A 25955-nucleotide genomic window follows, 5' to 3' on the forward strand; every position below is an offset into this window, starting at 1 on the left:
TGCTAGATAAATGTTGTACCAACTGAGCCATCTCTATCTTTGAAGCTTAGCATGTCTCTTCATTCTTAAATTTTCCACATGTTGCAGCTACAACATTGAATAATTTTGATTATTCGTATCACAGGAAGACTCCTGAATTGAGGTGTGCTGTCAATTGTCTTTCATTTTAATTGGTTCCTAGATAACTCTTTGTGGAAACGGTACCCATGAACTCTGGCCCTCACTGCCTGCCTGCATTGCCACCAAATAATTTTAATGTTTCTACGAGATCTTAAAACAATAAATAACCTGAGCAACAAAATACTTGTCACCATATAACATGAGCTTGAGGGTTGGTGGTGGACCTTCGTGACAGAGTACTTGCCTAGTGTACCCAAGGCCTAGGGTTTGATCCCTAGCACTGGAAAAACAAAAGCAATACTGGTAACATATTAATGAAATCACATTACTTTTGATTTTGTAATGTCACTATATAGTTAATTCATTTCATCCTGCAAAATTGTTGACTTAGATTTTATATTTTGGTAAGTGGGGTAGAAACTGCATCTTTGAATTTAAGTACTGTAGAGACTTGGCCTGTAATTTCTTCCCCAGGTGCAATGCTTTAGGCCTGTGGCCCTCACTATCTGTTATAAGCTGAAGTCCTTCTCGAAAAGTTTCCAGGCTTCCCTGTGTGTTTCATTCATCTAACACTTGGCTCTCATGGTCCCTTTTCATCATCCTCTTTGGTTTACCCCAGCTGTCATCACTTGTGATATATTGCTTTTTATAAAGGTGTGAATTGAAGTAATATCGTATAACTTTAGCACCTAGAAATAAGCTTTGTTTTAAAAAACATTTTATATTTGTGAACGTCAAGTTAGTTTGTGATTAAATGTAGTGTGTGTTTATTTCCAGCATATCTGCTACCAGAGAGAAGAGCTCTGGTTTCTTTATGATGTGCATAGGGAAGAACATTTTCTTTAGCAGTTATTGTAATAAGGATGGCCAGCAAAGTCGGTCAACTCTGGTCCTGACCGTAGTAAACACACACTTACACACACACACACACACACACACACACACACACACACACACACACACGATGTAATTTAGAAGTTAAAATCTAAAAAATAGTTAGTATGATTTAGTTCTGGAAATTTTTCATTATGCCTGGACTTTTTAGACTTTAGTGTTGATTATTTTATGTTGATTTTAGTATAATATGTTTCATTCTGAGCATAACAAATATGGTCTTATCTAAGAATCATTATTGTTTGTGACAGAAATATTAAAAAAACAACACAAATGCTTGTCATACTTGTAACTTAATAAACATGGTATTTAACTTTCACACATAACAGTAAAAATGTTTTGTTGGAGAGAGTAAATGTCTGCTGCGCTCAAAATCCCAAGAGGTTTGAAACTTAGGAGTGTGGGTTATAGTTCACTGGCAGAGGTCTCACTTACCACCTGTGATAGCCCTGATTCAATCCCCAGCGCCCTTCCCCCAAAGTTAGAGAGTTCTAAGATCTATAAATATGAACCTGATGTTCCTGGCACATGTGAATTGTTTCTTTATCAGCTTCACTTATCACTGCTTTGGGGGAGTAATGAATTACACGGGCTTATCAGGAACCATTGCCATTACCTGAGTTTATTTAATTCTCACCTGTGAATTTGCCATGGATTCTGGAGAATATTATTAAGGACTACTCAGAAGATAATTGAGGATATTTTCTTGCTATTCCTCTGAAAGTTAAGGTTAGAATTATTGATTGCTTCCTTTTGTCTGGTTATTTCAGGAATTTATCATTTTTAAGATATTACTATTTCATTTTAATAAACGGGTAATTTATTCTGATTCTGGCTGCTCTATTGCTGCCTCACTTTTCAGCTACTCAATTACATTGTCTCTTCCGAGTTTCTTAAGTTTTTGCCAACCTCAGCTTATTGGCTATTTTCAAACTTTGAATTAAACTAGTCAAATATTAAAATAATTGTAGAATTAGCCTAACTGTGGCATTAGATTTTCATGCTTTATTGTAGTGATTCACATACCCTAATTGTAGAAAAAGACTTATATTATATTCATATTATCTCTTTTTTATGATTTTTTTATTCTTTTTTTAAAATTTAGATAAGAAACAAGGTTGCTTCACAAGTCAGTTCCAGGTCCCTCTCCTTTTCCCTCCCCTCCTCCCGTGCCCTCCCCCCACCCCCACCCCCGTTATCCCCTCATTCCCCCAGGGAGGGTGAGGCCCTCCATGGGGGTGTCCATAGTCTGTCATTTCATATAGGGCAGGGCCTAGACCCTTCCCCAAGAGTTCAGGGTGAGAGTGCACCTCACATTGTTCTATGGGAGTCCAAAGTCCGTGTGTATACTTGGTATGGGTACTGATCTGCTGCCCAAGGCTCAATAGATTACCTAGGCCTCCTCACTGACACCCAGATTCAGGGGGTCTTGATCAGTCCGATGCTGGATTCCCAGGCTGATGCCTGGGATTCAAGAGTTAACCTTTGTCTGGTCAGCTGTTTCTGGGGGTTAAACCAGCCCAGTCTTAATCCCTTTGATCATCAGTCCTCCCTCTCTGATACTGGCTTTCTTGAGTTCAGCTCAGTACTTAACCAGCCACTAAATGTAGTTTCTGTTTCCCAGACTCTCTGGCCATAGGATTGTAGGCTGGCACTCCCCAGATCTATGTCTAAAATCCATATATGAGAGAGTACATGCCATGTTTCTCTTTTTGTGACTGGGTTACCTCACTCAGGATGGTTTCTTCTAGTGTCATCCATTTGCCTGCGAATCTCATGATTCCATTATTTTTTCTGCTGAATAGTACTCCATTGTGTAGATGTACCACATTTTCTCTATCCACTCTTCGGGTGAGGGACATCTAGGTTGCTTCCAAGTTCTGGCTATTACAAATAAAGCTGCTATGAACATAGTGGAACAGACATCTTTGTTGTATGAATGGGCATCTTTTGTATATATGCCTAAGAGTGGAGTTGCTGGGTCTTGGGGTAGGTTTATTCCCATTTTTCTGAGGAATCTCCATACTGCTTTCCAAAGTGGCTGAACCAGTTGGCACTCCCACCAGCAATGGAGGAGTGTCCCCCTTTCACCACATCCTCTCCAGCATAAATTGTCATTGGTGTTTTTGATTTTAGCCATTCTGACAGGAGTGAGATGGTATCTCAGAGTTGTTTTGATTTGCATTTCCCGGATGGCTAAGGATGTTGAGCACTTTCTCAAGTGCCTCTCAGACATTTTAGACTCCTCTATTGAAAACTCTCTATTTAGTTCTGCAGCCCACTTTTTAATTGGGTCCTTTGCTGTTTTGGAGACTTGCTTCTTGAGTTCTTTGTAAATTTTGGAGATTAACCCTCTGTCAGATGTGGGATTAGTGAATATTTTTTCCCATTCTGTGGGCTGCCTTTTTGTCTTGCTGACTGTGTCCTTTGCCTTACAGAAGCTTCTCAGTTTCAGTAGGTCCCATTTATTAATTGTTGATCTCACTGTCTGTGCTACTGGTGTTATGTTCAGGAAGCTGTCTCCTGTACCAATTCGTTCAAGGGTACCACCCACTTTCTCTTCTATGAGGTTCAGTGTGGCTGGATTTATGTTGAGGTCTTTGATCCATTTGGACTTAAGTTTTGTGCATGGCGATAAACATGGATCGATCCGCATTCTTCTACATGCCAGTCTCCAATTATGCCAGCACCATTTGTTGAAGATGCTTTCTTTATTCCATTGTATATTTTTAGCTTCTTTGTCAAAGATCAGATGTTCGTACGTGTGTGGGTTAATACCCGGATTTTCAATTCGATTCCATTGGTCTACCTGTCTATTTTTGTGCCAATACCAAGCTGTTTTCAGGACTATAGCTCTATAATAGAGCTTGAGGTCAGGGATGGTGATGCCTCCGGAGGTTGCCTTGTTGAACAGGGTTGTTTTGGCTATCCTGGGTCTTTTGTTTTTCCATACAAAATTGATTATTGTTCTTTCAAGGTCTGTGAAGAATTGTGCTGGGATTTTAATGGGGATAGCATTGAATCTGTAGATTGCTTTTGGCAGGATTGCCATTTTTACTACATTGATCCTACCTATCCAAGAGCATGGGAGATCTTTCCATTTTCTGAGGGCTTCTTTAATTTCTTTCTTTAAAGATTCAAAGTTCTTACGATACAGGTCTTTCACTTGTTTGGTTAGCATTACCCCAAGGTATTTTATGTTGTTTGTGGCAATTGTAAAGGGTGATGCTTCTCTGATTTCTCTTTCAGCCCTTTTATCATCTGTATATAATAGGGCTACTGACTTTCTTGAGTTGATCTTGTAGCCTGCCACTTTGCTGAAGGTGTTAATCAGCTGTAAGAGTTCCCTGGTAGAGTTCTTTGGGTCATTGATGTAAACTATCATATCGTCTGCAAACAGTGAAAGTTTGACCTCTTCCTTCCCAATTTGTATCCCCTTGATCCCCCTTTGTTGTCGTATGGCAATAGCTAGAACTTCAAGTACCATGTTGAAAAGGTATGGAGAGAGTGGACAGCCTTGTTTTGTTCCTGATTTTAGAGGAATTGCGTTGGGTTTCTGTCCATTTATTTTGATGTTGGTTGTTGGTTTACTGTATATGGCTTTTATTATGTTTAAGTATGTCCCTGTTATCCCAGATCTCTCCAAGACCTTTATCATGAAGGGGTGTTGGATTTTGTCAAAGGCTTTTTCAGCATCTAGTGAGACGATCATGTGATTTTTGTTTTTCAACTTGTTTATATGGTGGATTACGTTGATGGATTTTCGTATGTTGAACCATCCCTGCATCCCTGGGATGAAACCTACTTGATCGTGGTGAATGATTGTTTTGATGTGTTCTTGGATCCGATTTGCCAGTATTTTATTGAGTATTTTTGCATCAATGTTCATGAGGGATATTGGTCTGAAGTTCTCTTTCTTGGTTGTATCTTTGTGTGGCTTGGGGATCAAGGTTATTGAAGCCTCATAGAAAGAGTTTGGCAAAGACCCTTCTGCTTCTTTTGTGTGGAACACTTTGAGAAGAATTGGTATAAGCTGTTCTTTGAATTTGTGGTAGAATTCTGCACTGAGGCCATCTGGACCTGGACTTTTTTTGGTTGGGAGACTTTTGATGACAGCTTCTATTTCCATAGGGGTTATAGGTCTATTTAAATTGCTTATCTGTTCTTGATTTAGTTTTGGCAAATGATAGCTGTCCAGGAAGCCATCCATTTCCTTTAAATTTTCGAATTTTGTGGAGTACAGGTTTTCAAAGTATGACCTAATGATTCTCTGGATTTCCTCAGAGTCTGTTGTTATGTCCCCCTTTTCATTTCTGATTTTGTTAATTTGCGTGTTCACTCTCTGCTGTTTGGTAAGTTTGGACAAAGGTTTGTCTATCTTGTTGATTTTCTCAAAGAACCAACTCTTCGTTGCATTGATTCTTTGTATTGTTTTCCTGGTTTCTACTTTGTTGATTTCAGCCCTCAATTAGATTATTTCCTGGCGTCTACTCCTCCTGGGGGAGTTTGCTTCTTTGTGTTCTAGAGCTTTTAGCTGTGATGTTAATTCTCTGATATAACTGTTTTCCTGTTTCTTCATGTGAGCACTTAGTGCTATGAACTTCCCCCGTAGCACTACTTTCAAGGTGTCCCATAGGTTTGGGTATGTTGTGTCTTCATTCTCGTTGAATTCGAGGAAGTCTTTAATTTCTTTTTTTATTTCCTCTTTGACCCAGGGATGGTGCAGTTGAGCATTATTCAATTTCCATGAGTTTGTAGGTTTTCTGCAATTTGTGTTGTTGTTGAATTCTAATTTTAAGGCATGGTGGTCTGATAAGATGCATGGAGTTATTCCAATTTTTTTGTAGCTGCTGAGGTTTGATATGTTGCCAAGTATGTGGTCGATTTTTGAGAAGGTTCCATGTGGTGGTGAGAAGAAGGTATATTCTTTTTTATGTGGATGAAATGTTCTATAGATATCTGTTAATCCCAGTTGGGTCATTACTTCTATTAGACCCTTTGCTTCTTTGTTGAGTTTCTGTCTGGTATTCTTGTCTAGTGGTGAGAGTGGTGTGTTGAAATCTCCCACTATAACTGTGTGGGGCTTTAGATGAGATTTAAGTTCTAATAATGTTTCTTTAACGAATGTGGATGCCTTTGTATTGGGGGCATAGATGTTCAGGATAGACACTTCATCTTGGTGGGTTTCACCTGTGATGAGTATGTAATGACCTCCTTTATCTCTTTTGATTGATTTTATTTTAAAGTCTAGTTTGTTAGATATTAGGATTGCTACCCCAGCTTGTTTCTTGGGTCCATTTGATTGAAAAAATTTTTCCCAACCTTTAACTCTCAGGTAATGTCTGTCTTTGAGGGTGATGTGTGTTTCTTGTATGCAGCAGAAGGAAGGGTTCTGTCTTCGAATCCATTCTGCTAGTCTGTGTCTTTTTATGGGTGAGTTAAGACCATTAATATTGAGGGATATTGATGACCATTGATTGCTCATCCTTCTTCGATTTGTGATGGTTGTTGTTGGTGGAATTATGGGTGGAATTTCACCCCTTTGTTCTTTTGGCTGTTGGTAGAGAGGGATTCTCTAATGCTTATGTTTTTCTGGATGTAGTTAGCTTCCTTGGGTTGGAGTTTTCCTTCCAAAATTTTCTGTAGGGCTGGGTTAGTGGACACATATTGCTTGAATCTAGTTTTGTCATGGAATATCTTGTTTTCTCCGTCTATAGTGATTGAGAGCTTTGCCGGGTATAGTAGTCTGGGCTGGCACCCATGGTCTCTTAGTGTAGGTAGAATATCTATCCAGGACCTTCTGGCTTTCAGAGTTTCCATGGAGAAATCAGGTGTAATTCTGATAGGTCTGCCTTTATATGTTACTTGACCTTTTTCCTTAGCTGCTCTTAATATTCTTTCTTTATTCTGTATGTTTGGGGTCTTGATTATTATGTGGCGAGGGATTTTTTTGTGGTCCACTCTATTTGGTGTTCTGTAGGCTTCTTGTACCTTCATTGGCATGTCTTTCTTAAGGTTGGGAAAGTTTTCTTCTATGATTTTGTTGAATATGCCTTCTGCCCCTTTGAGGTGGATTTCTTCTCCTTCTTCTATACCTATTATTCTTAGGTTTGGTCTTTTCATGGTGTCCCATAATTCCTGGATGTTTTGTGTTAAGGATTTGTTGGATTTAAGGTTTTCTTTGGTTGATAAATCCATTTCTCCTAGTGTATCTTCAACACTTGAGATTCTCTCTTCCATCTCTTCTATTCTGTTGGTAATGCTTGTATTGGTAGTGCCTGACTGTTTGTCCAGCTTTTCTATTTTCTGCCTTTCTTCAGATTGTGTTTTTTTTTAAATGTCTCTATTTCAGTTTTCAACCCTTGCAGCGTTTGCATTGCTTCTTGCAATTTTCTGTTTATCTGTTCTTCCGTTTGTTGCCTTTTATGAACTTTTTGGTTTGTTCTTTCTTCCATTTCTTGCATTTTTTGGTTTGCTTTATGTTCCATTTCTTGGATTTTGTGCTTTGTTTCTTCTTCCATTTCCTGCCTTTTTTGGTTTGTTTCTTCTTCCATTTTTTTCATTTTTTGCTTTGTTTTTTCTACCATTTCTTGCAGTTTTTGCTTTGTTTCTTCTTCCATTTCCTGCCTTTTTTGGTATGTTTCTTCTTCTAATTCTTGCATTTTTTGCTTTGTTTTTTCTTCCATTTCTTGCATTTTTTGCTTCATTTCTTCTTCCATTTCGTGCCTTTTTTGGTTTGTTTTTTCTTCCAATTCTTGCATTTTTTGGTTTGTTTTTTCTTCCATTTCTTGCATTTTTTGGTTTGTTTTTTCTTCCATTTCTTTGAGGGATTTTCCAATATCCTCTTTTAGGGCCTCTATCATTTTCATGAAAGTGCTTTTAAGGTCGTTCTCTTCTGCTTCCTTCGGATTGGAATGTTGGGGTCTTGCTGGTGTGGAGTCTCTAGAATCTGGCGGTGTCATATTTGTTTTTCTGTTGCTGACTGTGTTTTTGTATTGTCTCTTTCCCATCTCTTCTTCTAGTGGGTGCAGAAAGAGCCCCTTACTGGTCTGGGGACCAGAGTTCCCTTTTGATGGGTGCTAGCAAGTCCAATAATCTGTTGGTTCTTCTATACCTTGTCCAAATGGTGGTCCGTGGGTGGAGAAGAAGAACAGGAATCTGGGGCGCTTAGCCTCCTACCTGGTCCCCTGGACCCTATGCTGGGTCCTGTTGTACCTGATCCGTAACAGCTACTCCCCTGGTCTCCCTGGCTCCTCTATTTTCCTGGTCTCGTTGGTGGGAGAGAAGATCTGGAGTCTGGGTTGCTTGGCTCCCGCCGGGATTGGGAGCTCTGTGCAGTTCCCAGGCAATCTGCAGGCTCTGGAACACAGGCCGGGAAGCCGGCCTGTTTACCTGATGCTGCCGGAGAGACAGCTACTTCATGTTGTGTATTTCCAGCTCCTCCAGGCTCAGGTCCCTGAAGCACCACTCAAAGCACTGATTGCAAGACAAACCAGAACAGCTTCTCTGCAAAGCCAAGCCTCAAGATGGTGGCAGGATGGACCCAGCAGAACTCTCATATTATCTCTTATTTTGCAATCTGCTTCCTATACTGTGTTGAAGAAAGCATGTATGCTAAAGATGTAAAACCCCCTAGATATATGGACAGCCTCATCTACATTTAACTCTTTCATGGTAAAATATACATTCATTGAAGTTTTGCCCTTTGTTGTTTTGGTTTTGGCTTCTTCATTTTTTTTTACTGCCATTTTTTTAAAGCAAGGTCTCATTCTATAGCTCCATGCTGGCCTAGAACTCACTGTGTAGCCTAGTCTAGCTTCATGGCAATCCTCCTGCCTCAGCATCTAAAATACTGGCAGTGTGGGATGAGCCACCACGTTGTGTACTTTTGTCCCTTTACTGTGCTGTAGATGTACACATAGTAGAATCGGCGATCTCCTTTAAGTTAGTTTTCCCAGGCTGCTTTCCAAAGCTCCCCCAAGTCCTGCAAACGTCTCCGAATGCCAGTCTTACATGTTTCCTTTCTGCTTCCCAGCTCATTTCTCCAGAGCTACTTTTTCCATCCATAGAATTTGAGTAAGAAATTTCAAAGGGTTCAAGTCTTAATCACAGTGTTCTGTTGCTGCAAAGAGACACCATGACCCAGGCAATTCTTATAATAGAAGGCGTTTAACTAGGGCTGCCTTACAGTTTGGGAAGTTCAGTTCATTACCGTCATGGTGGGGAGCTTGGCCACACACAGGCAGGTGCTGGAGCAGTAGCTAAGAGCTACATCCTGATCCTAGGCAGAGGGGGACCGGGGAATACTTAGGGCTGGCATTGGCTTTTGAAACCTCCAGTCACACAGTTTCTCCATCAGATCCCACCTCCTAATTCTTCTAATCCTTTCAAATAGGGCCACTCCCTGTGACTAAGCATTCAAACGTGTGAGCATATGGGGGGGTCATTCTTATTCAAACCGCCACAGTCTGTCAAACTTGGATGTAGGGTGTGTGTTCCATTAACTTAAAAGAGTCCTGGCTTTATTTAGATATTGACAAAAGGAAAGTTATATGGGATTTAGCTGCATTTCTTATCATTTTTCCTACTATCATTCCTTTTGCCATATATCACTGTCCTCTATTCCTGACCTATTAATCAAATTGTAAAATTGGTGTGGTGTGCTTTAAGTCCTCCTTATGTACTGAATTGGTTGTCACTGGGTGTTCTCAGGTAATGTCTGACCAAAATGAAGTAGTGGGGCTTTAATGCCATCAGTACACACTCTGTCATATCAAAACAAGCTATAATAATTTTTTCTTGTGATCTATGAAATGTCACAAATGTTTATTAATAATAATTAAGGATTTGAAAGTATTTGATGATATTGCTCTTTTTAAGTTGTCACTCTAAATTAAACACTGCATTTTGTGAGAAGTCTATGGAGCCTGACATGAATTTAGTAAAAATTAGGGCTGCTAGTAATCTGGGCATGTTTTGCATGGCCAGCTGAATACGAATCAACAGGGAGTGCATAGTTTTCATAGATGCAGTGCTTGGTTATATAAGCCAAGGTCTCTAGCCCTTCTACCTTGAGAGTCTAGAGGGGGTCTTCTGGGTTGTTTCGTTGTTCTCTTTTCATGGTGGGTTTGGCTTTGGACCTCCAGGAAACCGAAACGTTACTGAGACTTTCACACTAATAATTACACACCATTGTTTCTCTATCTTATTTTTTAAGATTCTTTTATTTATCTAGTATACAGTGTTCTTCCTGGATGCTAGAAGAGAGCATCAAACTTCATTACAGATGGTTGTGAGTCACCAAGTAGTTGTTGGGACTTGAACTCAGGACCTCTGAAAGAACAGCTAATGCTCTTAACCTCTGAGCCATCTCTCCAGGCCCCCTCTGTCTGATTTTCTTCCTCTATCTGATTTTTAACCCTTTATGTAGTTGTAGTTTTTCACAAGTTATTGGTCTCATTGCTGGCTTCTTGGTATTGATCTTGGATACCTTGGCTACTATCAGCCTTTTAAAGACATAAAGAAGGAATTAGTTTTGACATTCTTCCCAAACATTCACTTGCTATGTTTTGTGGTGATCCTGCGTTTCTTTTTCATTGCTATTTAGCTTATGAGAACCTCTCGTTTTTTCCCTATTCTCTACTCTGTATGCATTTTTAAAGTTCATTTCTTTCACCAACCTTCCTCATTCAACATATTAGACCTTCTTGTTACTTGATTTGAGTGGAACTGTTTGCTTTCTGAAAACTTTCTAAACTTGTAACCCCTCCTGTGTCCCCTCTCGTGTTCGTGTGTGTTCATGTGGAGGCTAGGGTCCAGTGCCAGTTTTCTCCTCTCACTTTCTACCTTATTTCTTGAGACAGAATTCCACTCGGAACCTGACGCACAGCAGGCGCCTAGCCTGGCTGCCCCACAAACCGCTGATATCCTGCTGTCTCAGAGTCCCAGTGGTGGGTGGGATTACAGCATGTGCCATCATGGCTAGCTTTTTATGTAGACAAGGAGGGTGAAGCTCAGGTCCTCACACTTTTGTGGCAGGCAGAAGCATCTCTGCAGCCAGTCTGCCTTGTTTTCTAACCATAAAACATCTTACAGTAGTGTTGTGTTATCCGTTTTAGTTATTTAGCTTTTCTTAATTATTTTTTGAGACTATGTCTTACTAAATAGTCTAAGGTGGCCTTGAACTCACAATTTATCCTAGGCTGGTCTGAAACCGTAGTGATCATGCTGTTTCATCCTCCCAAATGCTGGGATTACTGTGTGACCTACCATGCTGAGCTAACATTTACTTTTCTTTTTTTATTAGTTTCTAAGCCCAATCACTTTTTTCTTTCCCTACTCTCCTCCCAGGCCCTCTCCCCCAAACTCCCTCCATCCACTCCTCCTCCTTTCTCTTCAGAAGAGGGCAGGCCTCCCAAAGATATCAGTCAGCCTAACATTTACTTTTCAAAAGTATCATTTCTTGAAAGCAATGAAGCCTTTGATTACAATACAAATTGTGTCTTTAAAATATACTTTCATTGTTCTGTATAGGTCAAAAATACGAGATGAAAGACAAGCCATGGGCAGTTCACCTTAGGCAATGTTGTTAAGCTGGGAATGGTAGCTATTGAGATATTTTTATGTGCTCCTGCTATAGTTGCTTGGATGATTTGGTAAAAACTAAATAGGTATTCAGTACTTTACCTGAGCCAGTACTTACAGCCATTAGTGTCTTTTACTGTAACTCCTGCTTTTAAAACAGTTGCTTTGGTTGGAAGATATGGTGTATATTGCTACACAAGTGCATCTCTATTCTCAGACAGCTGAAAAGGACGAAGAATTGGAGGAGTGGTAGTCATGGCCATTGGCTTAGATCTGAAAGGTACACATAATTCAAAATGCTTCATTACCTTTCTGAAACATATTCACGATCTCATTCGATGTGGTTTTATTGAAGCAAAACTGCTTAGGTTTGCATCTCTTTTATTGTTTAAGGCTAACACATCGGCTTGATATCAGATTATCTGCATTTTGTCCTTGGACCAGCGCAGATTCTACTCCAGAGTCACCTAGTGATATGCCTGGCCTCTTACCTTACTCAAGCAGCCTCTTTTCCTGCAATGTGCTATGGATAGGCTGTGTTATTTAACAGTTCTTGTTTGTCCTGACTCCAAAGATTCACTTTAAGGTCTATTCTGAGAAACGTATTTGCCTAGATATTTAATCATGTGCTAACTGAGGTTTTACGTATTTTTTCCAAAGCATAGAATTCTACAGTAAAATTTGGAGATGGTATGAAAATAGAAGCTCTATAATTCTGTCTTCTATAATACCCCTCTCATGACAGAGAGGAGGAAAAGAAGCGGGTATTAGAGAGGGGGCAGGAAAAGTCAGAAAGTTTTTAGGAGAATAAGCACCAAAAGGTAAAGTAAAACAAACCAAGAGAAAGCAAAACCCAGAAACTAGAACTTTAATTTCTACCAAAGTTCATCCAAAGCCTTGTTGATAGATTAGGATAATTAAAACCAGAATTACTTTACAGTAGAATTGATTCATTTGGAAAGTACCTAATGTTTATTGAGAATGAAGAAAGAATGCTTAGAGAAAAACAGTAAATTATCTTTAAGCCCTTTAAATTATTTCTGCAGAACTTATCGCAGAAGTGGACAGGAGCAGAACAAATCATAAGGGTGCCTGTATCTCTCTGTCCACTAATCACCTAAGGAGAGGCAATGAGAGATGCATCTCTGTGCATTCATCACCGTGTCATCCTCAGGTGTAGCATCCAGACGCGGACATTGCATAGCCTGCTGCAGAGCTCAAACTCCTGCAAATTATTTATTTATTTATTTTGGTTTTATGAGATAGGGTTTCTCTGTATTGTTTTGGAGGCTGTCGGTCCAGCCCGGCCTCGAACTCACAGAGATCCGCCTGCCTCTGTCTCCTGAGTGCTGGGATTAAAGGCGTGCGCCCGGCAATTGATGACTGTCTTATATGCCATCCTAGAACCTTCATCCAGTGGCTCATGGGAGCAGAGGCAGACACCCACCGCTAAACGCTGAACTGAACTCCTGGAACCCAGCTGCAGAGAGGGAGGAGTAATGAGCAAAGGGGTCAAGACTGGGCTTGTGAAATCCACAGAAACAACTGACCTGAACAAGGGGGAGCTCATAGACCACAGATTGATGGCTGAGAGGCCAACATGGGGCTGATCCAGACCCCCGGAACGTGGGTGTCAGTGAGGAGGCCTCGGCAATCTATGGGGCCTTGGGTAGTAGATCAATATTTATCCTTGGTGTACGAATGGACTTTGGGAGTCCATTGCACATGGAAGGATGATCTTTCAGCCTGGACACATAGGGGAGGGCCTAGGCCCTGCCCCAGATGATATGACAGACTTTGGAGATTCCCCCATGGAGGGCCTCTTTCTCCCTGGGGAGCAGCAGGGGTGATGGTGTGGGGGGGTTGGGGGAGTTGGTGGGGGAAAGGGGAGGAGGGGAGGGAGAGGGAACTGGGATTGACATGTGAAGTAAGCTTGTTTCTAAGTGTGTGTGAGTGTGTGTGTGTGTGTGTGTGGGTGGGTGGGTGTGTGTGTGTGTGTTGGATACAGACTATCAAACTTAGTCAGAAATTACCAATCAGTGAGTCAATTGTGTCACACTTGAATAAAGAGCTCATGCTGAGGATTGGGCATAAGACCCTGCATTTGATCCCAGAGCCACACACCCAGAGTACAGGGAGAAAGACAGAGACAGAGATAGAGACCCCCCCACACACACACAGGGTGGGAGAGAGAGAACAAACCAAACCATACTAAAATAATAAAGTAAGTTACTGTGTGTGGATATTTTGGAATAGATTTTTAAATGAAGGTAGAGAAATCTATGCACCACTTTTCCATTCAGCTTCAGTAATCTTGCCCACATACTTAGAAAAATAACAATTGAATAACATTTTTTGCTAAGTGGATCACTTTCTCATAATTGAGAAAAGAGATCAGAAAAAAGTTCACTCATCACATGAGCAAGGCAACTGTAACATTATTGACGTTCTTTCAAAAATGATTCTTTTTCAAAAGATTCATTTATTGTACAATCTATTTAAAAATAAGATGCAAATGTAATAGAGAACAAAGGAAGCATGTTAAGCATATGTATATGCAAAGTCAGTGTGGATAAAACTTACCAAGAGTCTACTTCTCGCAGCACTTGGTAGTCAAAATAATTTATTACCTCTGGAAGTTTTAGAAAGTTAAATCCTAAAACTATGGCCATCTTAAAGAAGAAAATCATCGCCAGGCGGTGGTGGCGCACGCCTTTAATCCCAGCACTCAGGAGGCAGAGGCAGGCGGATCTCTGTGAGTTCGAGGCCAGGCTGGACCGACAGCCTCCAAAACAATACAGAGAAACCCTGTCTCGTAAAAAAAAAAAAAAAAAAAAAAAAGAAGAAAATCATCTTTTGCTCGTTGAAAATCTCCAAGTTGCCAAAGGCAAAATAAACCATATCACACAAATTTACAAAATTCAAAGGAGCTTAACTAGGAAGCCAGGGTTGTTTAGGAAAATCACTGACGCATGTATTCCATTTTCAGTAGCACTCACACAAAGGGGAAAATCTATACACCCAGCTCCTTAGGTAGCCAGTTAACTGCCAGATATTCCAAAGCCAGGGACAAGTATTCTTAAATCCCTTCCTCCGGTTGGGCAGAGATAGGTCCCAGGATAGGCTTAATCACCCTCTGAAAGGCAGTGAATGATTCTACAGAGCATTTCTGGTTCAGTCCTTTCAAGGGCAGGCACAGCTTTCACTTCTGATACCTTGAATAACTGCTTTTATATTATCAACTCTTCCTTTAGATGACTGATTTCTGTTGGGGAAATGTGACATCAAAATCTTGACATTTCTGGACTAGAAAATGCAGAACACTCCAAGATCTATTTTCCTTGTCAAAGAAACATCTTGAAATACAAACTTCTGTTTATGTGCATTATATATTAAGGACCCTGGATCCCACTGTGAACTCTGTCTTCTCCTCTTTTGAATGGTTCTACCACCTGATGACCTTTCAGTATGCTGAAGTTTAACCTTATTCGAGTTCTTTAAAACATCCAACATTTTCAGAACATCACTAACTCTCTGTCCTTTTGAATGATGGCTATCATGCATCTTGTTACCACCTGAGTACTGCCTTTTCATTTCAGTTGCCCAATTATCTATGTTGCGTATATTAGATCTAGGTTGCAACATGGAGGCTGGACAGAAGACTGAGGAAGAGAAGGAAGAAGAGGAGGAGGAGGAGGTACCAAGCTTGGGAAGTGATCTGGTTCTGCACTCAGACCAGAAGTCGCTAACAATGATGACATTCCTTCTATACTGGGTTCATTACTGCAACGTGGGACTGAAGAAAAGTTTGTTCATCTTTAAAGGCAACTGTATTTTTCATTGTAGCTTTACTAGCAGGCCATGTTTTTAACTCGTTTTTTCTGTCTTAGAACAGGTGATAATGGATTCTAAATCAGTTTTGAAGGATAGAAAAGATTATTTTCCTTTCCTCGTTTTTCCATATACTGTGTGGAAATCTGAGACTTCACCAGCAAAAGATGGAATCGTAGGTTCCTGGTCATCAGAATACTCAGAGTTCAAGTGTGGGATCAACTTAAAATTAGGTCTTCAACAAGGTTCTAATTAAAGCATTCTCCCAATAATACGAATGATACTCCCAATGGACCCCTAGTCTTTATTTTGTCAAATTAGCAATCCTGTTCTATGGGAAGACCAAAATATGCCAGTATGTTTCTTAATATATTCATTATGAGAGACAGTGGATTAAGTTCACAGGATCATTGTTCTTTGGTGTCTTCCTGCTTCATTGCACAACACCATCTAGTATGCCCAAGTACATGGGTTTAGTCTCTTGCACTGGAAAACAACAAAAACCTTCAAGTGAAAAATTTCTCCTATAATTTGTCCCAAGTGAAGAAAAGAATAGGTATCTTATTAGGAGACAGAGCTCAAAAACAAACAAAAATGTCAGACCACTGCTGGCTCCTTGTTAAGGTACATAGGTGTGTGGTGTGGGTGGTGAGGCACATAGGGGAAGGAGGGAATGAGGGGAAGAAAAAGACCATGTGATGGAGTTGGAGAGCAGACAATGACTTCCTCTAACCATCAGTGGTCACCTTGTTTCCTGAGAAATCAACAGTAAAAGTCACCTCTCCATGGTACCTCAGCACGCAGCATGCAAAACCAAGAACTTTAAAGAGACACACTCTCAACCAAGGATCCCCATGAATAGAATGCCACCAAAAATATCCAAAAATGAGGAAATGCAGAAGAAAAGCATGCCGTCCTTTGGCACAGCATACCAGGACTAGCTCAAGGATTTTCAATGGCAGTGTTATCAGAGGCTATATAAATTACTTTTAAATAATAACAACATAAAAGCCGGAATGGAAACCACAAGAAAAGAATAGGTAACGTCAGGGGCTGGAGAGGTGGCCCGGGGTGAAGAGTACTTGCTGCTTTTCAGATGGCCCAAGTTTACTTTTCAGCACCTTGAATCAGGAGGCTCACAACTGCTGTTGGAGCTTGGGGAAATCCAACATCTTCCTCTGGCCTCCACAGGTACCCTCCCTCAATGGCAAATATGCACACAGAAACATAAGCACACACACACTCAGAAACACTTTTAAATCTTTGAAAAACTGATAGTAATATGTAATGTTAGAGTGTGTAAAAGTTCAGTGTGTAAAAGTGCCTGCTGTGAAAGCCTGATGACCCTGATTCCCAGAATCCATACAAACACGAAAGGCAAGCATAGACTCCACACAGCTGCCCTCTGACCTCCGTCCCCTGACCTCCATATGCACACTGTGGCATACAGACCCCCCCACACATCCCCCTCCCTCCCTCTCTCTCTCTCTCTCTCTCTCTCTCTCTCTCTTCCTCTCCCCCTCTCCCTCCCCCCTCTCCCTCTCTCCCTCTCTCTCCTTCTCTCTCCCTTTCTCTCTCTTTCTCTCTCTCTCCCTCCCACACACTCACATACACACTTAAAAATGGGCAATAAATATTTAAGCAAATTTGAAGAGGGAGATATCTAGAAAATTAAAGATCTATTTTTAAATACAAAGATTCTGAAATTTCCCAAGAAACAAGAAACACTGCCTTCTAAGTTGAATGATAGCAGTCTTCATACATTCTCTGGACTCAAACTGTGTACCATTTGCCAGTAACTTCTGGGTTTTAACTTGTGACCCTTTTATCTCTGAGAACTAAACCTACTGAGTATTAGCAAATCTAAAGCCAGAATGCCATGTGTTAGTTACACCAAATAGCCTCATCAAAATAAACCACATAACACTGGTGCTGATCCTGTTAGATTAAGACAAATTAAAAATCTAATACGCAGTTTTGCTGTTGGGCCCTTAGGGTCAGAGGTCGGTATAGTATATTGCAATAAGGCTATAGGTTATTCATGCCACAATATTTTATTGTAACAAACTAAATGGGGATGAAACACCCAGCATTGGCCCATAAATCTATTAGCAGTGAACTGTCAATGTCCCCTATACCAGGGTAATTTGTTAATTCGGAGCCAAGTCTCTTTTTTCACTAGACCTTGTAAACTCCTTTCTGAAACATCAATAAACCATCTGCTTTGACTTGTTAATCAAATGACTTTATTCAGTCCAAAGCAATTTTTTCCTAATAAAAACAGAGTATTTATCTCCATGGCTATAAAAGAGGAGTGTTTTCAACTGTTCACTTATAGTTAAGAAGCACATTTAGTTTGGATTGATTTCCAATGCCTCGGTCATATCTTGTCACTTTCCATTTCTTATATACAGCATCTCAGTTTAGCTGTTTAGGAAGGGAAAAGCAGCCAAATTCTGGTTGTGGTATGGGGAACGTACACAAAAACTAAACAAGTTCAGAGAGGAAAATAATTCCTCCAAAATAACTACCGATCCACATTTCTTATTATGACTTCTCCATTTGGAAGTTCTCTGGTCACTCTAGAGAATCCTCATGCTAGCTGCTGTTTCTCCCTCAATCCTGGTTCCAGATGTTTGCCTCTTGTTCAAGTGTATGACTATACTCTGAGTCACAGGGTAGATAATGCTTATCTATGATAGAAACTTTTTATCTGCTCTCCAGCTTTATTGCATTGGTATAAAGTCAGCCTCTGAGCTGGGATCACAGCATGCGAAGCTCTGTAAGACCACTTGGGAAAACTGACGCCTTTTCCCCCAGCCCACCAGGCTAAGATAAAATGAGTGTTTTTGAGGTGTCTGTGGGGATACTGTCCACGCTCTGTGAATGAGCGTCTTGAGGAATCGTCACGCTTCATGCACCCTCCGTCCTTGGAGCTTACTGCCAGCTGGCAAATGGAGCACAGCCTCTGACCTTTGATCTTGAATCAGCTCCTCTTGGACTGTTAGAAAAATGATGTCTGGGGAGAGGCCTAGGCATTTGAGTTATTGCTGCTTTCTGCGCTCTTAAAAAACAAAGAGGAAAGGCATAGGTATCCTTAATGAGAAGAGGACTCAGATGTAGCACACACCACAGTGCATTCTGGGAATAGTCTCTTCAGCAGCACAGATTCCCTTCCCACTGCAAATATTTGAACAAAGGAAGAAGTAGGAAGCTAACGGGAAATGTTCTGTAAGTGCCCAGCGCGTTTCTCGTAGTTGTTTTGACTCCTCATATTTGTGTGTAACTTGGTGAGCTGCTACTTGGACACTTTAAACGTTTGAGGTGGCATCATAGAGAGAAGCAGCCCAGATAGCCCCTTTCCTCTCATGTGCCTTTATCCTCTCTCTTCTATTGGGAAAACAAGAAACTGAAACTCTCCAAGCCCTTAAGTCAAATCTTAAATTGTTTTCTAGTATTTAAAAGAGAGAGAGAAATGTCTGAGGTCTGTGGTTAGAGCCATGGATTTCTAACAAAGGTTTCCCATGTTTTATTTCATTAATTCTAACATTATTTTGCGTGAAGTCATGCCATCCTAGCACTTGGGAGACTGAGGGCGGTAGAAGGTCATTCTTGGCCATATGTTTGTGACCACTCTGGGTTATATGAGGTTCTCTCATTCTCAAATATATAAACATTAACTACTCATATGGCATGAAATTTTACCAAATTACTCCTTTTCACTTAGTAAATAATGATATTATTTCTTGAACCCTTTCATTGACCTCTGCATTATGTCTTCTTATGGTGACTTAAAACACGACCGAGAAGAGGGTGACTGCCAGTCACTATCTCTGCTAATGAGTTTAGTAGTCTCCACACTTTGGGTTGTCTTCATCAAGCTTATTCCTGGATTTAGTGGTTGAGGCAGGAAAAAAGAAATGGAGCCTTTATGATGGGAAATAACAGGCAGATTCCCTTACTGACATTGGTAAATGAAAGGTGGGTGAGAGTTGTGTGGATATTGGCAAGTACACAGAATTATACCCATGACTTACCACATGTGTGAAAGTAATCGTAATTTTAAAATTGCACTTTCACTTTCAAACTCAGTAGTGTAGGTGCCCAGGAATAAAGGGTTTATTTCCAAACCCAAGATAGAAGGCAGAGCATGATTCAGCTATAGCTGTAACTCAGCTGAATAGCCACTTCATGCTAAAGGACAATATTGTTTTGACCTGAGTAATAGGATTGACAATCAGTGTGGTCCCCAGATCCCTGCTTTGTAGGGTTTCTTTTAAGCTCTCTGATTAGCCTTGTTGCTTTGTGTTTTTCCCAGATAATGTAAGTTTGGGTTTTGTTTGTTTTGTTTTTGTTTGGTTTGTGTTTTTTTTAATGTTTCATGAAAACTTTTAGAAAGCAGGTTATAGAGCATAAGCAGAGAGAGAGAGAGAGAGAGAGAGAGAGAGAGAGAGAGAGAGAGAGAGAGAGAGAGAGAGAGAGGAAAGAAGAAAGAATACTGATCCTTGAAGAGACTGACTAAGCACATGCCTGAAAATCTCCGGACGACAGGTCGGCCTAGGGAGAGTCACCTTCACACAGGAGGTCAAGGTTCAGGATGGGAGAACAGAGTTCCAGGACTTGCTGTGGTCAGCAAGGGTTAAAGGATCAAGGACTGTGGGAACATTTATGAAAAAAGCTAAGCAATGGGAAGAGACAGGTGATAGAGGTCAGCAAAGACTGGTTAAAGTGTTCCTACCAGCGAAGCAATGGTCACACGAAAGAACACAATTGGAGGGGTGGTATTCGTGTAGGGGTGTGTGTATGTGTGTAGTTAAATAAGGGTGTGTGTGTGTGCCCTCATGCACATGCAGTTAGGTATGTGTGCTTGCACTCCTTCCAACATGACTATACAAAATATGGTGTTGCATTTTGGAAACCACATCCCAGGAAAGAAGTGATATTTTCATGTGCTGATAGTCTAGCTCAAAGACAGAGTGTTTGCCTTGCATGTACAAAGCCCTAGGGTTTGATTTCTCACATCATTTTATATACACACGAACTTACAAATTAAGGGATTAAAAGTAACTAATGCCTCAGTTGAAGCTACTTTGTATGTCTTGGCTAAAGTAAAATCAAATAAGAACTGATTACAAACCTTTAACTGCCAAGGAGCAATAGAAGCAAGTTATGTAAGAGAATACACTTATTCACATATTTTCCTGAACTTGAAATTTTCATTTCAATGGGAAATTTTAATTTTAATAAGAAATGTAGCTAAGAGCCATGATTAAATATATTCGGTAGTGCTCATCCTTATCATTTATCTTGATGTCAAAATTCTTTGATCTGAGAAATAACAAAATAAGAATCCCAAGTTAGTAGAGAAACCATAAAATGGTTTCTGTTGTTCAAGTTTCCCATTAAGACCTGTTATCTTATTAATTAGATGAAATTTTCTTCATTTGTCTCTTTCCATTAGATTGTTTGCATTTATGGATATAAGTGTCTTGTTTCAGGCTCATGGTTTATGTCTAAGTAAAAGTCTAGAGCCTCATGATTTTGGTGTAAAGATGTGCAGTGTATCTGTCCAGCCACATAAAGAAGACTGTTGTGCAAATGCAGAATCCTGTTCTACTATGTCTTTCCTGGACTTAATTACATTTTAAAGATGCAAATTATAATAGGAACTTTTCTTTAAAGGGGAGATATTTTCATTAATTCATCTATAAAGTAGTAGTTTTATTTTTGACTAGTCAAGCATCATTTAAATAAAAGTACCTTTGCCATACACAAGACAATGAAAAACTATGAAGATGTTCCTACCTGCCAAAGCACTCCCCAATCCCCACCAATCAGGGACCTGGGACTTGGTGTAAAGTGCAATCCCGAGTCAGCTGCATTGGAGATAGAGTTCAAGAATTTGCATTTTATTTAGTATGTGTTGTAGTTAGTACTGCCGTTGTGAGACAGGGTCTTATACAGTTCACACAGTCTATCCTGGACTTAACTCTTAATACTCCTGCCTTCAACTCATAAGGACTGGTACTACAAGCAAGAATTACCATGCCAAGCTAGAAATTTGCATTTTAAACCAACATTCTAGATGATTTTGATATAAACGGTCACCTGACTTTTTGTGAAATTTCACTTGAACAGTTAATTTTTTTAAGTAATATGGGAGTTAGTCAAATGGTAAAGTTCTTGCCCCACAAACACAAGATTCACACTTCAGTTCTCAGAACTCAAGTAAAAATTCCCAGTACTTGGGAGGCAGAGACAGGTGGATCCCAGGGGAGCACTGGCTTGCCAGTTTAGCCTAACTGGTGAGGTCCAGACCAACAAGAGGCCATCTCAAAGGAGTGGGTGGTACTCCTGAGGATGGCACACATGGTTGTCCTCTGCCTTCTGCATGCATATACTCACACATACTTTTACACCTGCACCCATAAATGCATGCTCACATGTACAAGCACAACCCAGACACAGAATTTTATAATCTTTTAAAAGTAACTTGGAGAGTTTGACTTCTACATTAAGTAATTTGGATTATCCACACTACTGAAAACAAGCAGGTAAAGTGTATAAAATAGAAGAATCTGAGGCTTAACCATATAAACAAAATACTAGAAAATTATGAGGTCAACTTGGGAGACATCTGAGAGAGATGAGTCTGGTGTTCAGAGGTGCATCTACTTGTGGAAGTATGTAACAATTTCTGTAGCTCCGAGGATCTCCATCTAAAGACTGCTCAGAGGCATTAAAGTTCTAAAAAAATAACTAGAAAAATCATAAACATAGGGGCAATATTGGCATGCAATATGCCACTATGAAGGATATGATATTTGACTATGCATACATGACAGGATGAACCTGAAATAGGCCAGCCAATGACTATTAAGTAGCTTCAATTAATTAGAAATCCCAGTGTGCTTTGGCTGTTGGGGAGGTGCTTGTACCCTTGGCCTTTCCAGAGACTGTTGTTTTTATCTAAGTTTATATCTTACAATTTTACAAGTAAAGACTCTGGAGTCTAAGGCTGGGGTGAAAACCTGCTAGCTCAGAAAGGTTGAAGAGCAACTACTATCTGACCTTGCTTCTTCCCTGGAAACTCAAAAAGAGACTACCCTTCTGCCTCGGGAAACCAAAAAAGACCTCCACACTCTAAGTCCTTACCTACTGCTTCTTGTGTATCTCTCTATCCATCTCCTGGGCTCCCTCTGACTCTCTGTAACTACTTTCTGTCAACTAGTTGCTGGCTCTGCTTCCTGACCAAAGGTTGATTTTATTCAGTTAACACAGTTTCAGAGTTCACAGTGTGATTGAATATCCTGCAACAAGAGACAAACTTGAATAGATCTTACTGGAAGGTAAAATTGTCCTAACCATCAATTGCCTTCTTAGAATTATTTAAATGAACACTGATACTCAGTTAAATCTAAAAAAAAAAAAAAAGACACAAGAAAGATCATATGTTAGATAGAACCAAAAGAACCAACATCTAATAGAAGCAGACTCATATGGATGATTCAGATGATGGGATTGTTAGCCACTGGTTGTGTTGGAAATGGCTGGGCTTCATGTGGGACACCTTGATATATTTGGGTTTCAAACTCTTACTGGGTTTGCGATTTGCAAGTATTTTCCCATATTGTTGGTTCCTTTTTTACTTTTACAGAAAATGTTCTCAGATGCCAAAAAGAAGCTGCTAGTTTTAGCCGGGCGGTGGTGGTGCACGCCTTTAATCCCAGCACTCGGGAGGCAGAGGCAGGCGGATCTCTTTGTGTTCGAGGCCAGGCTGGACCGATAGCCTCCGAAACAATACAGAGAAACCCTGTCTCGTAAAAAAAAAAAAAAACAAACAAAAAAAAGTAGCTGCTAGTTTTCATGAAAAGTTTACTTTCATAAGGCAGTTTGACTTTTTTCTTTTTCAGTCTGTGCCTTTGTGTTCAGGAAACACTCATTTTCTCCTGCATTTTCTTATAAGAGTTTTATGATTTCAGTCTTTATATTTGGGTCACATACCCAACCCCCACCCCACCCCCTCCCCTCTTGTTGAATGGTCTTCGTACCCTTGAAATAAATCATTTGGCCATTTCTTAGAGTGTATTTTGGGTTCTCAATCCTATTCCATTTGTCTATATATTTTTATGCTTATAACATAGTTATAATTACTATGTTATAACACACATTGCTATAACAGTGTAGCAGAGGTTTTTTCTGGTTTTTAATTGTTTGTTCATTTCAAGACAGTGTCTCATACTGGATTCAGTCCAGGCTGATGCTGAACTCAACAATCCTCCTGCTTCAGCCTCCTGAATGCTGATTACAAGCATGAGACGCCATACTCAGCTTTGTAGTAAATTTTGAAGTTAAGAAATTTGAGTTTCTTGAGAATTTTAAGAAAAAAAGGCAATAGAGTAATAACTATGTACTTATGAGCTACATAATATAATGCTTCTTTATTAACACAAATTTTTATTGATTCTTTGAGAATTTTACAACATGTACCCCAATCCCACTCATCTCCCAGGCCCCCCATGTTTCCACGATCACCCTCCACCCATGTAGCCTCTCCACCAAAAAGTAATACATGATAATAATAATAATTAAAGGAAAAAAAGCCAAACACAAAAAGCCTCCATCTTTCCCATCTCTCCATCACATATTCATTTTTTGTAGTAGCACTGGGAGCTGCAGTGTGTCACAGTATCCCAAACAGCTTTACATGCAACTGTTCATTGCAATGAGATGTTGGTTAGGCTCAAGGTTTCTGACTTCTGCTATACCATCAGTACTGGACCTCACCAAAAGTCCGCTAGGATATCCTGAGTCATGGAGATCCTGCAGTTATAGTCCCTCACTCGTCCCTGCAGGCACAGCTAAGGTAGACATTGGGGTGGGCCATCACAAAGCCCTGGATATGGCCCTGGGTGGTAGCGTTGATCAGTTCCAACCTCCACCTAGACCTCCCCCCTCAGGAGATGGTTAGGGTCAGCTCTCCTATGGGTACACTATCAGGGCTCTCCCACACACATGGTGAAGGGTGGGACCAGCTCTCCCATGTGCAGAGCCAGTTCTCCTGTTGTGGTGGCCTTGGGCAGGGTGGGGGGGCAGTTCTTCCAGGGCTGTTGAGGGTTGGGACCAATTCTCCTGTGCCCACGCCACTGGGTCATTTCTCTGGGTGGGGACGGTGAGCAGCTCTCTGGCTGAGGTGGCTGGCGAGGAGCAAGACCAGTTTTCTGGTACCTAGGCCACCAGGATCTCTCTCCCATCATCCCTGGTGGTAACATGGGTCACAGACATCAACACAGACACCAAATGTGGTAGGACCATGGACCATGATCCCAGACATGGCTCTTGGCAGCAGCATCAGTCCCCCAAAACCATCAGTTGCTAAATGAAACCTAATTGTTGGTCGGTGACTGGGATTAAGCCCAAAAAAAGCTTTTTTCTGACCAGCATTGAGAAGTATTTCCCCATCATAGTATCATAACTTAAGGTTTCATATTTTTAAAATATTGTTGAGATTCTAATATAATTATATCATATATGTATATATATCATTATATGAACTGAGCACATTGTATTTACATATTAGGACTACATACATACACAAGCATGTGTGTGTGCATGCAATTAAGAAAAAAGAGGTTATGAATTTGAAAGATAATAAGAGTACATGGGAGTGTTTGGAGAAGGGAAAGGGATAGGGGAAATCATATATTAGGTTTAATGGCTGTATGATACACATGAGGCATTGGGTTTACCCCAGCACCACAAAAAAAAAGTAAGAAGAAATAATAACTGGTAACTTTTGAGATAATTTTTATATATACTATGAGAAAATGGTCCATTTTAACTCTTGTACGTGTGGATATCTGGTTTTCCCAGCACCATTCATTGATGAGACTGTCATTTCTTCATCGTATGTGTAGTTCTGGGCTTTTTCTCCTGTTCCATTAGTTGATGTGTCTGTTTTTATGACAGGGCTGTGCAGTTCTGGTTATTGTGGCTTTATTCTTCTACTCGTCTGCTTCAGATGTTGAGGCCTTTTGTGGTTTCATATGAATTTTAGGAATCTCTTTATGTTTCTGTGAAATGTAACATAGGAATTTTGATGATAACATTGAATCTACAAATAACATCAAATAATATGAACATATTATCAGAATTAATTTCTCCAAATCCAATGACACAGAATATATTTCCATTTACTTATGCCTGTTTTAGTTTCTTTCATTGTTGTTTTGGGTGTATAGATGTTTCTCCGCCTTGGTAAAGTTTATTTATATTTTTTGTTGGTGGTGTTGTAAATGGTAGCAATTTCTTCTTCTGTCTGATCATTTCTGTTGTTATTAAAAGAGCTACTACTGATATTTTTGTTTGTTGATTGTTTTCGAGACAAGGTTTCTCTGTATTGCTTTGAAGGTTGTCCTGGAACTCACTCTGTAGACTAGGCTGGCCTCGAACTCACAGAGATCTGCCTGCCTCTGCCTCCCAAGTACTGGGATTAAAGGCGTGAGCCACAAACACCTGGCTGCTAC

At 40.2% G+C, this 25955-nt stretch overlaps 1 pseudogene; it reads right to left on the bottom strand.

Moving 5' to 3' along the window:
- Positions 1 to 14882: 14882 nt before the first annotated feature.
- On the bottom strand, positions 14883 to 15866 carry LOC101832982 (annotated as a pseudogene).
- Positions 15867 to 25955: the final 10089 nt, after the last annotated feature.

The sequence above is a fragment of the Mesocricetus auratus genome, unplaced genomic scaffold, assembly GCF_017639785.1.
Source record: "Mesocricetus auratus isolate SY011 unplaced genomic scaffold, BCM_Maur_2.0 Super-Scaffold_6723, whole genome shotgun sequence".
NCBI lineage: Eukaryota > Metazoa > Chordata > Mammalia > Rodentia > Cricetidae > Mesocricetus > Mesocricetus auratus.